Here is a 13,481-nt window from a genome sequence, read left to right as displayed (position 1 = left end):
AGCTAGACACCCATTCAGCGAGTCACCATATCCACAGACAACACAGCACGTTCATTACACATACTCAATTCTATAAACATAAATAAAGGATATCAAAAATTAGAGCCAGATGGCTTAAGTAGGTGGATTCTAGGGCAAATTGTATGTTTTAAACGTCTTTAAGATATTGCAGAGTAAAACACGCATGCCAAGCTTCCATAATGATTGACAATTACAATGTGTATGTGAAAAGATCTACGCCCCAAGATAAAATATAATTGTATTCAGTATCAGATGTCTGTATCAAACTCAGACATCCATATCAAACCCCAGGGTCGGATTGGCAGAGTGGCCTGAGGCAAATGCCAGCTGGTCGGCTGTTTTTATTTTGCTTTTTTTAGCTGCAAATAAACTCCCAACATTTGCCTTGGTTGGTGGCACACAGCCCGAAAGGCTGCTGCAGGTGAAGAGCAGATGCCAGACCTCAGCATGACCCAGTACAGACCCTGGGTGCTCACTGTCATGTGCAGTAGGACAATGGACCAAACTGAGCCGGCACAGCATGTGGTGCGTCTCCCCCCATCCTGAGTCACTGAGCGGGACAATGAGGCCTCAGCGAGTGGCGAGGCTGTTTTTGAGCATCATGTTGTACAGTGCTTGGCTTCTTTCTCTGGCCAGCACTCTAGATCCTTACCTAAGTTCTGAGTTCTGGAACGCTCCTTCGCCCTGTTGGCAGTTGGAGCTCTGGTTGGACTGGGGGCTGACCTACCTACATCTGTGCTGCAATAAAGCTCCTGCTTTACTTACCTGTTTGTGGAGTCCTCTTCATTTACAACACTTGGCGACTTGGAAAGAGAGATATCCAGCCGTACTTGACTTACATAAATAAGCCGTTCCATCTGTTTGTGCTATTAAGGTTTAAGCATAACATGCTTCCATTGTTGTTATCTTTTCCAAAAGGTTTTGCTAAAGGTGGGACTTTGGGGCCTTGCCCATGTGATAATTGTTCTGAACAAAATATGCTTCATATGATCTTTTTTTGTAAGTTTTATGTATTGCAACGTTAGAAATGTATTGTCCCACTACTAAGGGGCAGTCATTTTGAGCAAGTTAGACCGGCCCTGACCTATTTACAAATGCTTGGGTCGGCAGTGGTCTGCTTTGGGGTGGCGAGCTACATTACAGGGGCTATCAGATGTCGAAACAAATTACTGCCATCGTAATTCGCCTACGCCAGGCCCCTTTTCGCATGGACATTTTTTAGTATAGAAAATCGAAACTGAAATGAGTATTAGATGAACTTCAGATGAATTTTGGAATATTTCTGCGGGTGTCAAACTGTTTTTAATTTATTTATTCTCTAGCCAACTGTATAGTATTGTTACTTTGTAACGTATTTAGTGGTGCAAGTAGTTTGTATGTAATTATGTAATTATGATCAATTGCTAAATAAAACACTGTTCTGTGCTTTAAAAAAAAAAACAAAGCTCTAAGCATTTAACTGCCTTTATCACCAGTGAGGGCACATTTCAATTCACCAGGCTACCCTTTGGACTAGTTTCAGCTGCTAGCGTATTTCAGAGACTTGTTTCTGAAGTTTTTAAAGGTCTTGATAAAGTACTATATTTTCAAGACGATATCTTGATTTATGGTAATTCCCTACAGGAACACAACAAAATTTTACAGGATGTGTTAATCAGAGTGGATGAGGCTGGGTTGACTCTAAGAAAAGAAAAGTGTGCTTTTCTATTGAGAGAAATTGAGTATTTAGGATTTTGTTTATCTGAAGAGGGTATTAAAGCCAAGAAAAATTTACTCGAAGCCATTGAGTTAGCACCCTCCCCAGTTGACAAGGATCAGCTTCGGTCCTTTATGGGCTTGATAGAATTTTACTCGAAATTCGTAAGAGACTTCTCATCCAAGACTGCTTCCCTGAGATCCTTACTAAAAAAAGGCGTAAAATTTAACTGGACCCCTGAACATGAATCCTGCTTTAGACTTATCAAAGGAGAACTTAAATCGGCCAATGTTCTCACCCCTTTTGACACTGCTCGGTCTTCCATTCTCATGGTTGATGCCAGTGCCATTGGCCTTGGTGCGGTTCTCTTACAAAGGCATGGTAGCGCTGAGAGAACCATTGCTTTCGCGTCTAGACCTCTGTCCTCCTCTGAGTCTAACTACTCGGTAATAGAGCGTGAGGCTCTTGCCGCAGTCTGGGGAACAAGTTACTTTCGAACTTATCTATGGGGTTACAAGTTTGTCCTGCGTACAGACCACAAACCCCTGTTGAATGTGTTAGCTCCTGGAGGGGCTGGTAAAGGTTCCCCGAGATTGGCGAGACTGGCTTCCCGTTTGCAGGATTATCAGTGTGAGATCGAATTTGTCCATGGGTGGAGGAACGTCCAAGCGGACTGTCTGTCTAGACTTCCCATTCCCTCCATTGATTCCGACTCTGGGATTCCGTCTGATGATCTTGCGGTTGCTGTAATGGAGGATGTTTTGTCAGTGGGCGGTGGTTCGTTTTCTCGTGATGAATGGTCTAAAGGCATGGCTGAAGATTTGACCTTGAAGGCTGTCATCGGTCTTATTTCCAATGGTACTAAGAGAGAAAGTACTGTTGGTCCTTCAGTCAGACCCTTTCTAAAGATCTTGGACGAACTTTCTTTGGAGGGTAAAGATGTGTTGGTGCGAGGTGACCGTTTTGTCCCTCCCTTTTCATTAAGGAAAAGGATTTTAGACTTGGCTCATGAGGGGCACTTGGGTCAAAGTCTCACTCAACGCCGCGTTAAACTGAACTTTTGGTGGCCCTCTATCGACAATGATGCAGTGGATTGTGTTACGAGGTGTGGTTTCTGCAAGGAAGGGGAGAAACGCCTCAAAGTCTTGGGCTCTCAGTCTACGCAAAAAATTGCTTTTGAAAATACTCCCTGGCATAGTGTGTGCATTGATTTTATAGGACCTATGAATGAACTGCCTATTGATTATCGTTTTGCAATTGTTTTAATCGACTGTTTCTCTAAATGGCTGTGTGTACACTTTGTAAAGGAAATCACCACTGATGCCACCATAAAGTTTCTGAAAAGCACTTTTATCAATGAGGGATACCCTTCTGTTCTCATTTCAGACAATGGGACTCAACTCACGTCTTTGAAGATGACTGATTTTGTGAATGAGTGTGGTATCAGACATCAGAAGACCAGTCTTTACAATCCACAAGGCAATGGCATATGTGAAAGGGTGAATCGCCTTGTCAAGGGTGTAATTCAGATGTTTGTAGAATCTGGCTGTTTCTCTACAGAGCGTGTCCAGGAATTAGTATGGGCTTACCGCTCCACACCCCATAAGAGTGGTGAAAAGTCTCCCTTTGAACTTATGCGTGGTCGCACGCCCGTGGGCAAATTGAACCCCGCATGGTTGAAAAGTTCTAATAGCGATGTCCCTGCAATTCATGACAACATTTCCTTGCCCATTTCTGTTGGTGACCTGGTTAAAGTTAAGCCAGGAAGATTTGCGAAAGGCCTCAGCAAGTTTAGGGGTCCCTACAAAGTCAAGAGAGTTTTCCCTCACTTCATTGTTCTGGCTAACGGTGAAAGTTGGAATTACCGGAGGGTGGCCCTCTACCAGAAACGCAAAGACTTTTCTTCTGATGATCTGCTCCCAGCTCATGATGATGGTTGTAATGGATACTTACTGTCTTCTGGTAACTCTGCCCTGCCCATGCCCTTGCCAATTGAACGGGGGGAGGTGGGTGGTGGTGATGCTTCTACCTCTTTGCGTACACATCATAGGGGCCCTGTGGTTAATTCTGCTCCTGCTTCGCTTGTTTCTACTTCTATTCCTGCATCTGTCTCCTCTTCCTTGGCTGACGTTGGTTTAAGGAGCTCTCGCTCTCGTCGCCCTCCCACGTACCTGAATGACTATGTGCACTAGTATGTTTTCCTTTTCATGTGTTTTCATTCCTTGCAACGAGGGGAGATATGTTGTACAGTGCTTGGCTTCTTTCTCTGGCCAGCACTCTAGATCCTTACCTAAGTTCTGAGTTCTGGAACGCTCCTTCGCCCTGTTGGCAGTTGGAGCTCTGGTTGGACTGGGGGCTGACCTACCTACATCTGTGCTGCAATAAAGCTCCTGCTTTACTTACCTGTTTGTGGAGTCCTCTTCATTTACAACACATCACAGCTAGCACTAGTGTAAGTGGAGATGAAGAAAAAGAGGGTTTGTGCGTGCAAAGAGACAGATTACAAATGGTGGCCATTTAAGAGGCTCTACTTTTGTCTCCAGCAGCAGACACATGAGCCTGAGGTGTTTGCTGCCATCTTGTCACCTTCAAAACTGCGAGGGGCCCCCGTTTTTAATTGAGAGAAAATATTTTTAAAAAAATAAGGCTAGCTATAAAACTGAGAAAAAAAAACTTTGGTGACAACTCAAAGCAATCGTTTTTTTACAACAATACTGTGAAACACATTCATCCCTTGACAAAATGACAAAGGAAAGAGAGTAACAAAATGAAATGAGAGAGAGAGAGACAAAAAGAAAAGTGAGATATGCCAGGTGAAGAAGAATAGCAAAAAGAAGGGATTAAGATAGAGGAATAACTCCCCCGATACGAATGAAGCAACATTTTATGACAACTAATTATCCACAAGTGTGGCCCAGTTCTTCAATGGGTGCCCAGGCCTAATTTTGATCGTAATCCAACCATGTCAAACCCTTCCTTTTTAGATAGCGTTCTCCAAATCATTCTGGCACTGAAGAGAAATATCCGAATATGCCCGAACTCGTTTTTCTAGAATGGTCAAAAATGTATTTTGAGCTATGCATAACTGTTTTCACATTAAGATTTACGATAATCAACCGTCAGCCCTCTGTAATCCGTTTTCTTATAATTGTGTGCAACGGGTAAACTAATGTAAATGTCACTTCCTGTTTACAAAAACAAATAAATACTATAATTTCAAGATTTATGAATAAAGGTAACAATTTTTCTAAAACGTTTAAACGGTTACTGTTTTTTTACCACTGGAACATCAGTTCACGCTGGAATGCTTAGCAACTCGTCTATTAGAGAGTCATAGAAGAAAGAAAAGAAGGGCACGTCTAGACAATAAATTGAAAGTGAGGCCGGGCCCACCAAAGTGACGATCATTTTAATTGTCAGTCATCTTTGACAGGAGAGAAGAACGTTATTTTTTTAATCGACGAGAGAACTTTATTTTGAATGAGACAAACGGTGAGAGAGACTTGGCCCTCTGAAATAAGACGTCATTCTGCATGTGGACAGTGGAAAGCACCATTCAATTGCATATCAAATGTTATCACATTTACAGCCGAATTTGCTGATTGAGTTTGTCTTTTTTCCAAGTATAAAACTTATATACACTCGTTAATAAGGTCCGCTTTTTTCCCTCTAAATCTTACAAAACGAGGGTACACATTTGAACATCGTTGCCTAGTTCAGAAAAGTAACCTTACGATGCAAATGTTAGAGTTTTAAGGGCGATGGGGATTTTCTTAAATACGCGAGCATGGTGCATTATCAGGGTCAGTTTTCAGTTTTTGGGTAAAGGGGTATTTTTAGGGTTTAGGGTCAGTTTTCAGTTTTTGGGTAAAGGGGTATTTTTAGGGTTTAGGGTCAGTTTTGGGTTTTTGGGTAAAGGGGTATTTTTAGGGTTCAGGGTCAGTTTTGGGTTTTTGGGTAAAGGGGTATTTTTAGGGTTCAGGGTCAGTTTTGGGTTTTTGGGTAAAGGGGTATTTTTAGGGTTCAGGGTCAGTTTTGGGTTTTTGGGTAAAGGGGTACAGGGTAAAAATAAAATTAAATTAAATTTAAATTAAATTAATTAAATGAAATTAAATTAAATTAAATTAAATACAATTACATTACATTATATTAATTTTAAATAATATACAATTAAAAAAAATATATATACTTACCAATACTTACGTTGTAATGGTATGCGTTGTAAAGGTACCTGCGTTGTAAAAAAATGCGTTGTAAATACATGCGTGGTAATAGTATTGGCGTTGTAAAAGTCCCGTTGTAACGGTATGCGTTGTAAAAACATGCGTTTTAACGTCATATATCCGTTGAAGGGTAAACACACATTACAACGCATTTTTTACAACGCACTACCATTACAACGGAACTTTTACAACGCAAATACCATTACCACGCATTTATTTACAACGCATGTTTTTACAACGCAGGTACTTTTACAACGCATACCATTACAACGTAAGTATTGGTAAGTATATAATTATATTTAAAATGTTATATGTTAGGTTTTTTTTAAAGGGGTATTTTTAGGGTTTAGGGTCAGTTTTGGGTTTTTGGGTAAAGGGGTATTTTTAGGGTTTAGGGTCAGTTTTGGGTTTTTGGGTAAAGGGGTATTTTTAGGGTTCAGGGTCAGTTTTAGGTTTTTGGGTAAAGGGGTATTTTTAGGGTTCAGGGTCAGTTTTGGGTTTTTGGGTAATGGGGTATTTTTAGGGTTCAGGGTCAGTTTTGGGTTTTTGGGTAAAGGGGTATTTTTAGGGTTCAGGGTCAGTTTTCAGTTTTTGGGTAAAGGGGTATTTTTAGGGTTCAGGGTCAGTTTTCAGTTTTTGGGTAAAGGGGTATTTTTAGGGTTCAGGGTCAGTTTTCAGTTTTTTGGTAAAGGGGTATTTTTAGGGTTCAGGGTAAGTTTTCAGTTTTTGGGTAAAGGGGTATTTTTAGGGTTTAGGGTCAGTTTTGGGTTTTTGGGTAAAGGGGTATTTTTAGGGTTCAGGGTCAGTTTTCAGTTTTTGGGTAAAGGGGTATTTTTAGGGTTCAGGGTCAGTTTTCAGTTTTTGGGTAAAGGGGTATTTTTAGGGTTCAGGGTCAGTTTTCAGTTTTTGGGTAAAGGGGTATTTTTAGGGTTTAGGGTCAGTTTTCAGTTTTTGGGTAAAGGGGTATTTTTAGGGTTTAGGGTCAGTTTTGGGTTTTTGGGTAAAGGGGTATTTTTAGGGTTCAGGGTCAGTTTTGGGTTTTTGGGTAAAGGGGTATTTTTAGGGTTCAGGGTCAGTTTTGGGTTTTTGGGTAAAGGGGTACAGGGTAAAAATAAAATAAAATTAAATTTAAATTAAATTAATTAAATGAAATTAAATGAAATTAAATTAAATTAAATACAATTACATTACATTATATTAATTTTAAATAATATACAATTAAAAAAAAAATATATACTTACCAATACTTACGTTGTAATGGTATGCGTTGTAAAGGTACCTGCGTTGTAAAAAAATGCGTTGTAAATACATGCGTGGTAATAGTATTAGCGTTGTAAAAGTCCCGTTGTAACGGTATGCGTTGTAAAAACATGCGTTTTAACGTCATATATCCTTTTCCCTGTTGTTGCAGGGGTGTAAACAAAGCTTACAAGAAAGCCCTAAAGTGCAGGGGAGTTTACCTTGTGACTGGCCGGCCTGGCCCTCCGCGCTCCTCCTCAGTGGCGAGCTTTCTCTCTCTTTTCCGCCGTGCCTCGCTCGCACCGAGCAGGCGCGAGACCTAACAAGTACATGCAGCAGGGGGCGGAGAGCAGGGGGTCGGAGCGGGAAGAGCTGCTGGCGTGGGAGGGTGATTGATGGGCGGGGCAGCGCTGGGGAAGCCTGGCAAAAGAAAACAAGGAAGCTGCGCGCTGAGCGCTGCAGAATTGTGAACGCGCCCGGCCATCTGAATTCACTAACGGAGGCACCCTGACAGCTCCTAATTATAATTTATGTACTTCTTTGCGCGAGCACGCACGAAATATGCCCAAAATGGCGGAACAAAACTACATTTACCCTATCACTTCAAGCCTATTAAAACGAAAACACAGGGAAGACGAATCACTGACCAGATGACAGAAAACGCTAAGGAATGTCTGGAATTTCTCTCTCCAAGGCCCTAGGAGATACTTCTTCTTTTTTTTCTCCTTTAACATTAGTTCTCGAAACTCCTCCCAGTTTCACTGGGAAGGAGTCCGAGCCCTAAAAAATACATAAATAAATGGTATTGTCATTTACAACGGCAATAGGTGAGCATTAGAGAGTAGTAGAGAGTATTCGTGGACACAGAGCCAGACACACACACGCACAGCCACACACACACAGCCACACACACACAGAAAGCCCCCCCACACACACACAGAGCGACACACAGACAGACACACACACAGAGTGCCACACACACAAACACACAGAGCGCCACACACACAAACACACAGAGAGCCACACACACAAACACAGAGCGCCACACACGCACACACACACACACACACACACACAGAGCCCCCCACACACACAGAGCCACACACACAAACACAGAGCCACACACAGAGCGCCACACACACACAGAGCGCCACACACACACAGAGCGCCACACACACACAGAGCGCCACACACACACACAGAGCGCCACACAGACACAGAGCGCCACACACACACAGAGAGCGCCACACACACACAGAGAGCGCCACACACACAGAGAGCGCCACACACACAGAGAGCGCCACACACACACACAGAGAGCGCCACACACACAGAGAGCGCCACACACACACACACAGAGAGCGCCACACACACACACACACACACACACACAGAGCCCCCCCCCCACACACACACAAACACAGAGCCCCACACACACCGAGCCCCATACACACAGAGCCCCACACACCAGAAGTAGCCACTGGTTACCGTAAAACTGGAATTTATACCAAGGAGAGCTGTGCTGTGCAACACTTCCCAGAAGCCACTGGTAATAGTGAACTAGGATTTGCACCAGGTACAAAGGGGCTCTGCAGCAGTTCTCAGAAGCCATTGGTATGGTGGATTGGGATTCGCACCTTGGGGAGTCGTGCTGTGCAACGTTCACAACAAAAGCCACGGGTAACTGGGGGTTTGCACCATGGGGGGTCGTGCTGTGCAACAGTTCTCTTCACTTATGAAAAGCTTCAGCAGAACTCTTGAAAGCAGCCACATGGGCTTGTGCGCCAGGCCCACAAAACGTTTCCATGTCACACAGCCGGGCACCCTCTCAGGGACAGACAGACTGACAGCAGCGGGTGCAGCGCTCTCCGGACCGTCCCGGACTGCTGACAATCAGCCACAAAGCACACTTGCATAAAGAATGCAAGGCGTGACAAAGCCTACCCATAGGGAAAGCTACGGCTCGAGCTGTCTGTGACCAGAATCCCAAAACATGTGCCCAGCAATTCACAACATTCGACATACAGGGTGGACGACTTACAAAATGATCAGATGGCATGTTGTATGCGCTATAGCAGTGAACACATGGTAACAATGCATACAGTTCTGATGGAGACAGTATTCATGGACGCACAGAGAAACACAAAGTGGAGACCACATCCAAAGCCACGGGGTGCACAACTCCTTCCTGTCGGGTTAACAACAAAGTGTAATTCACACCTCTCTATTACACCAACTTCGATATTTAAACCGACTGAACAAAGCCTTGCCTTTCTTTCTAGTTATTCACCCCAATGTAAGTTTGTGGAAGCAGCCCTGGGGAAAAAATAAACTAACACAATTTCACAATCTCATTAGATTGGATAGACACATGTACTGATGCTAGCCAAACCATTTAACTGGATATGCTTCCCACTAGGCACACACGGAGCTGCCGCTCTTAGGGAGGGAGGGTAGGATCATTACGCTGTATAGTCTCTGGGGTTGAGGGTGGTGTGTCATCCAGGCACAAAGCATTAGTGCCACGATTAACCCTTGGCTGATTGGCTCGGAAACACACGCTATCCCTCTCCCATGTAGAAGGGAGACTGGTTTCACAGCCAAAGCCGTCTGTACTTCTCCATTTTATTTTCACTGACTCCCTGCTAAAGCATTCCTTCTAGTTAGTGCAACGAAATTACAAATCCACCCCTCATTATTGGTTTGCTCCTGTTAGGTGCTTCCAAGTGTGAGCCAGGCTCAGGGCCCCCACACAGAACTGACACAAAACGTGCAGCAAGCAGCAACGCTGGTCCATTCTGTAATGCGTTTTACTGCTCGGTCCTCCTTAAAACAAATCACTTCTTTCGCTGCATTCCGAAACAGACGGGGCCACTCTGGCACAAACTGCTCCTCTTTCCAACTTTCTAAGCAGAGACAGTGCAAAGTGCACAAAGTTTCCATGTTGGCGGCAGGGCTGAGGCTCGTCTCGCGCACACACCCCTGTGCGTCGCAGGTTCAGTGCAGCGTGCATGCATGTGCACGGTGCCACATGCAAACACAAAAAAATCAAATCAAAACCTGGTGGGTGTCCGTGGAGAGCCCTGGAGGCGGCGGTCATGTACGTACCTTGAGGCGCAAGCATAGCAGCAGGGCCAGCAGCCTGAGGCGGTGGAGGGTGTAGGCATGGTCCATGCTTCCCCTGGGGCGTGCAGGTCTTCTGTGCGGTTCTGGTGCTGCTGCTGCTGCCCCTGCTGCCCCGGGGGTGTGCGCTTTAGTGCTGCTGGGCGCCTCTGGCCGCGCTCATATACCGTCCAGATTTCAGCATGCACGAGTGGAGGACAGACGGCGCCCTCCAAAGGGGCGGGGGGGGGGGCTCCTCAATAGCGCCCTTTTGTGCCCCAGGTCTCGGTTATTATTCAGGGTCCTTTCTGTGCCTCCCCTCTTTTTCTTCTGCTGTCTGTTCACTTTTTGACCGCCGATGCAAAAAAAAAAAAAAAAATGGCGGCCGCAACTCCGAAAAGTTCGGATTGGGGGCGTGTTTTTGGCGTTCTGAGTGACGGATGACGTCACAGTCTAAAGAACGCAAAATAACACGCCCCCAAATCCGAAAGAGACGGGGTTTGAACTGAGAGAAGCTCCTCTCATCCAACGGCTGGCCTCCATTTAGGGAGCCAGCCAATGGAAGAGAGAGGCGGGTTCAAGCCCCGTACTAAAAATCATTAAATCTCCGACCGGAGACTGCGCAAGCGCAGCCTTTCGGTCTTCGACCTAAAAAGAACTTAAGATATCCATATAAATGTTCCCCCTCAATCTGCTCGAAGAAACTATTTCTATAAGCACATAGATTGAGGAGATGAAAGGTGAAGGTTCAATGCTCTTTTCTCAATGTGAATGAAAATGGGTTCTTTCGTAAGAAGCACAGAGACCGTCTTTTTTCCTGTCTAGAAAACACTGGTTATATAAATTCCATTATTTGTTTTCACAGTGCACAAGTTGTGGCTTAAAATGGAGTGTAAATATATGAACCACCTATTGGCCTACAGCATACTTACACAGAAAATTGTACACACACTGTATTATTATTATTATTGCTATATGATAGATATCAGTATTGTTGTTGGTAAAACTAGGATGAACAGGATTTACATCCTGCCTGTTTCCAGGTAGGCAAAATGAAATTCATGGCCAGAAATACACTAACCAATCATAGCTGTCAACTAGTTCTGGAAATGGAAAAAATGGACTGCAGCAACCCATTTGGTGTCAAGGCGTGGCAGCAGAAAGGGGGTGGAGTCAAGAAGGGCAGAGTCATGAAAAACCGAATTTGACAGTCAACTTGAACCTTTTTTTTCTTTTAACTCTTCCACAAAGAAACTAGCAATAAGGACACGTGACAGTAGATCTGCTCTGGCTAAATTAATTGATCATAGAGAGGTTATATTTTAAGATACACCTTACGCGCTTAAAGCAACTGCAGCAGAGCACCTTTTGTGCCTAGTCATTTTCATGGTATAATAATGGTAAGATCAGTAACAACCGTAATATAGCATACAGAGTTATGAGTCAACATAAAGGAGGTGCATAAAAAGTGAAAGCTTATTGTTTTAATAAATTACACTTTCCTTATTCTAATGTTCAAAAGGGTTCCTCTGGGTAGCAATGAAGTCTTATTAGTGTAGGCAATCCTAGCCACAGCTTTACGTTTTAAATCCTAACTTTGCGTTTCTCCAGACTAAGAAGAAGAACTCTTAACATAGAATGCCTACCAGTATGGTTGATAATTACTTAGAGAGGTACATCTTATTTTGACATTGCATGCATATCTCTTGTGTTCAGTGGTTCAGCAAGTCAAAAACGTGCATCCAATTCATAGTTCGCCTTAAGCACTTGTGAAGTGAAAAGCTGATTGCTTTCATTGCTTTGGAAACGAGGTTCCGGATAGCTCTCAGCCAGGATAAGAGTCCAAATAATGGACGGATAATGGCCATTTAAATGAGGCCTTTGTATTGGGTCTGCCTGGCCTGAAAAAAATAGGTTCCCTCAACCCCTTGCAGGTGTCTGCTCGGAACAGAAAGAAGATAATGTGTGGGTGCTACTGACGGTGTCGAGCTGTCAACAAATTACCCCTGGACAAATTTAGCATATTTCACTAGGGCCGGCCCCGATCCGGCTCAATAACAGCTGCCATACATGAGATCCAATTGGGGCCCCCTCATTTCCTGCACTGGCTGGAACCTAGAACAAACCAATTACACAGCCAGAGGCAAAAAGGAATAGTGATCATGCAAGTGGTAACTGCTTAAGAAAGTAGTCAAACGTATGGGAAGGCAAGGCCACCTTACGAAAGCTACCCCCTATGGGAAATGGATATTCTGGGTCGGCTTAGTACCTGTGCTGGGATATAACATATGATAGGGATCTCCATGGTGGGTGATTTGTGGGTTACGGGCAAGAAGGCATCATTCTCCGATCTTCAAACTAAATACCAGTTAGCGCAGACAGAGATTTCGCGACTTGCCAATCAGCCACGCCATTGACTCCGCCCTTCCTAGGGATACCCCCTTCCATACTACTCTCCCCTGGAGGACAGGCTCTTGCTGGATCCTATGCCCCGCAGGGCCATCTCCCTCACATACAAAAATTGATTAATAACCGGGCCGATCCAATGTTGAGACTGAGGGCGTCCTGGGAGGCTGAGCTGGGGGAGCTACCTGACAAAGACTAGCTAGAGGCGCTGTCTTTGCCTCGAGATGTGGCCATCTCGATGCGGCTTTGCCTGGTGCAGCTTAAAGTACTTCACCGTGTATATCTCGACGCCACACTACTACACAGTCTAGGCAGACGATCGGATGATCGCTGCCTCCGACACTGTAACCAGAAAGGAACGTTCCTACATATTATATGGTACTGCCCACACATACAACACTACTGGACAGAGGTCACCAGACCGTTTACTAAAATCTGTGACCAACCTATCCTCCCAACCCACACACTGTGTCTCCTCAATGTCTGGGAAGCAACGGACCTCATACAAGCCGAACAGGCATGGGCTACGACGGCGTGGAGCATAGCGAAACAGAACATTGCTCAGAAATGGGGTGTGGACACAGTACTACTGCTGAGGGACTGGGTTAGAGATATGGACCATGCTATGATTGCAGAAAAAACAGTATATAAAGGACGGGGGTGCCCACGTAAATGGGATCACAAGTGGGGGAGCTGGAACAAATATAGAGGGGAGATATGTGTCTCACCGACAATAGAACTGATGAGGGAAAGACTCCAGAGATTAGGAGGAGATGTGGATGAGATATCAGCAC

The 13,481-nt window shown here is 44.3% G+C and overlaps 1 protein-coding gene across 1 annotated transcript in view; it reads right to left on the bottom strand.

Annotated features, from left to right (window-relative positions):
- Positions 1-13,481, bottom strand: part of FHIP2A (FHF complex subunit HOOK interacting protein 2A) — a 359,146-nt gene that overhangs the window by 23,849 nt on the left and 321,816 nt on the right. The gene's annotated exons all lie outside the window — the stretch shown is intronic.

The sequence above is a fragment of the Lissotriton helveticus genome, chromosome 5_1, assembly GCF_964261635.1.
Source record: "Lissotriton helveticus chromosome 5_1, aLisHel1.1, whole genome shotgun sequence".
In the NCBI taxonomy this organism is placed as follows: Eukaryota; Metazoa; Chordata; class Amphibia; order Caudata; family Salamandridae; genus Lissotriton; species Lissotriton helveticus.
Note: the sequence above shows the minus strand (reverse complement) of the source record. Positions and strands in the feature narration are given on the sequence as shown.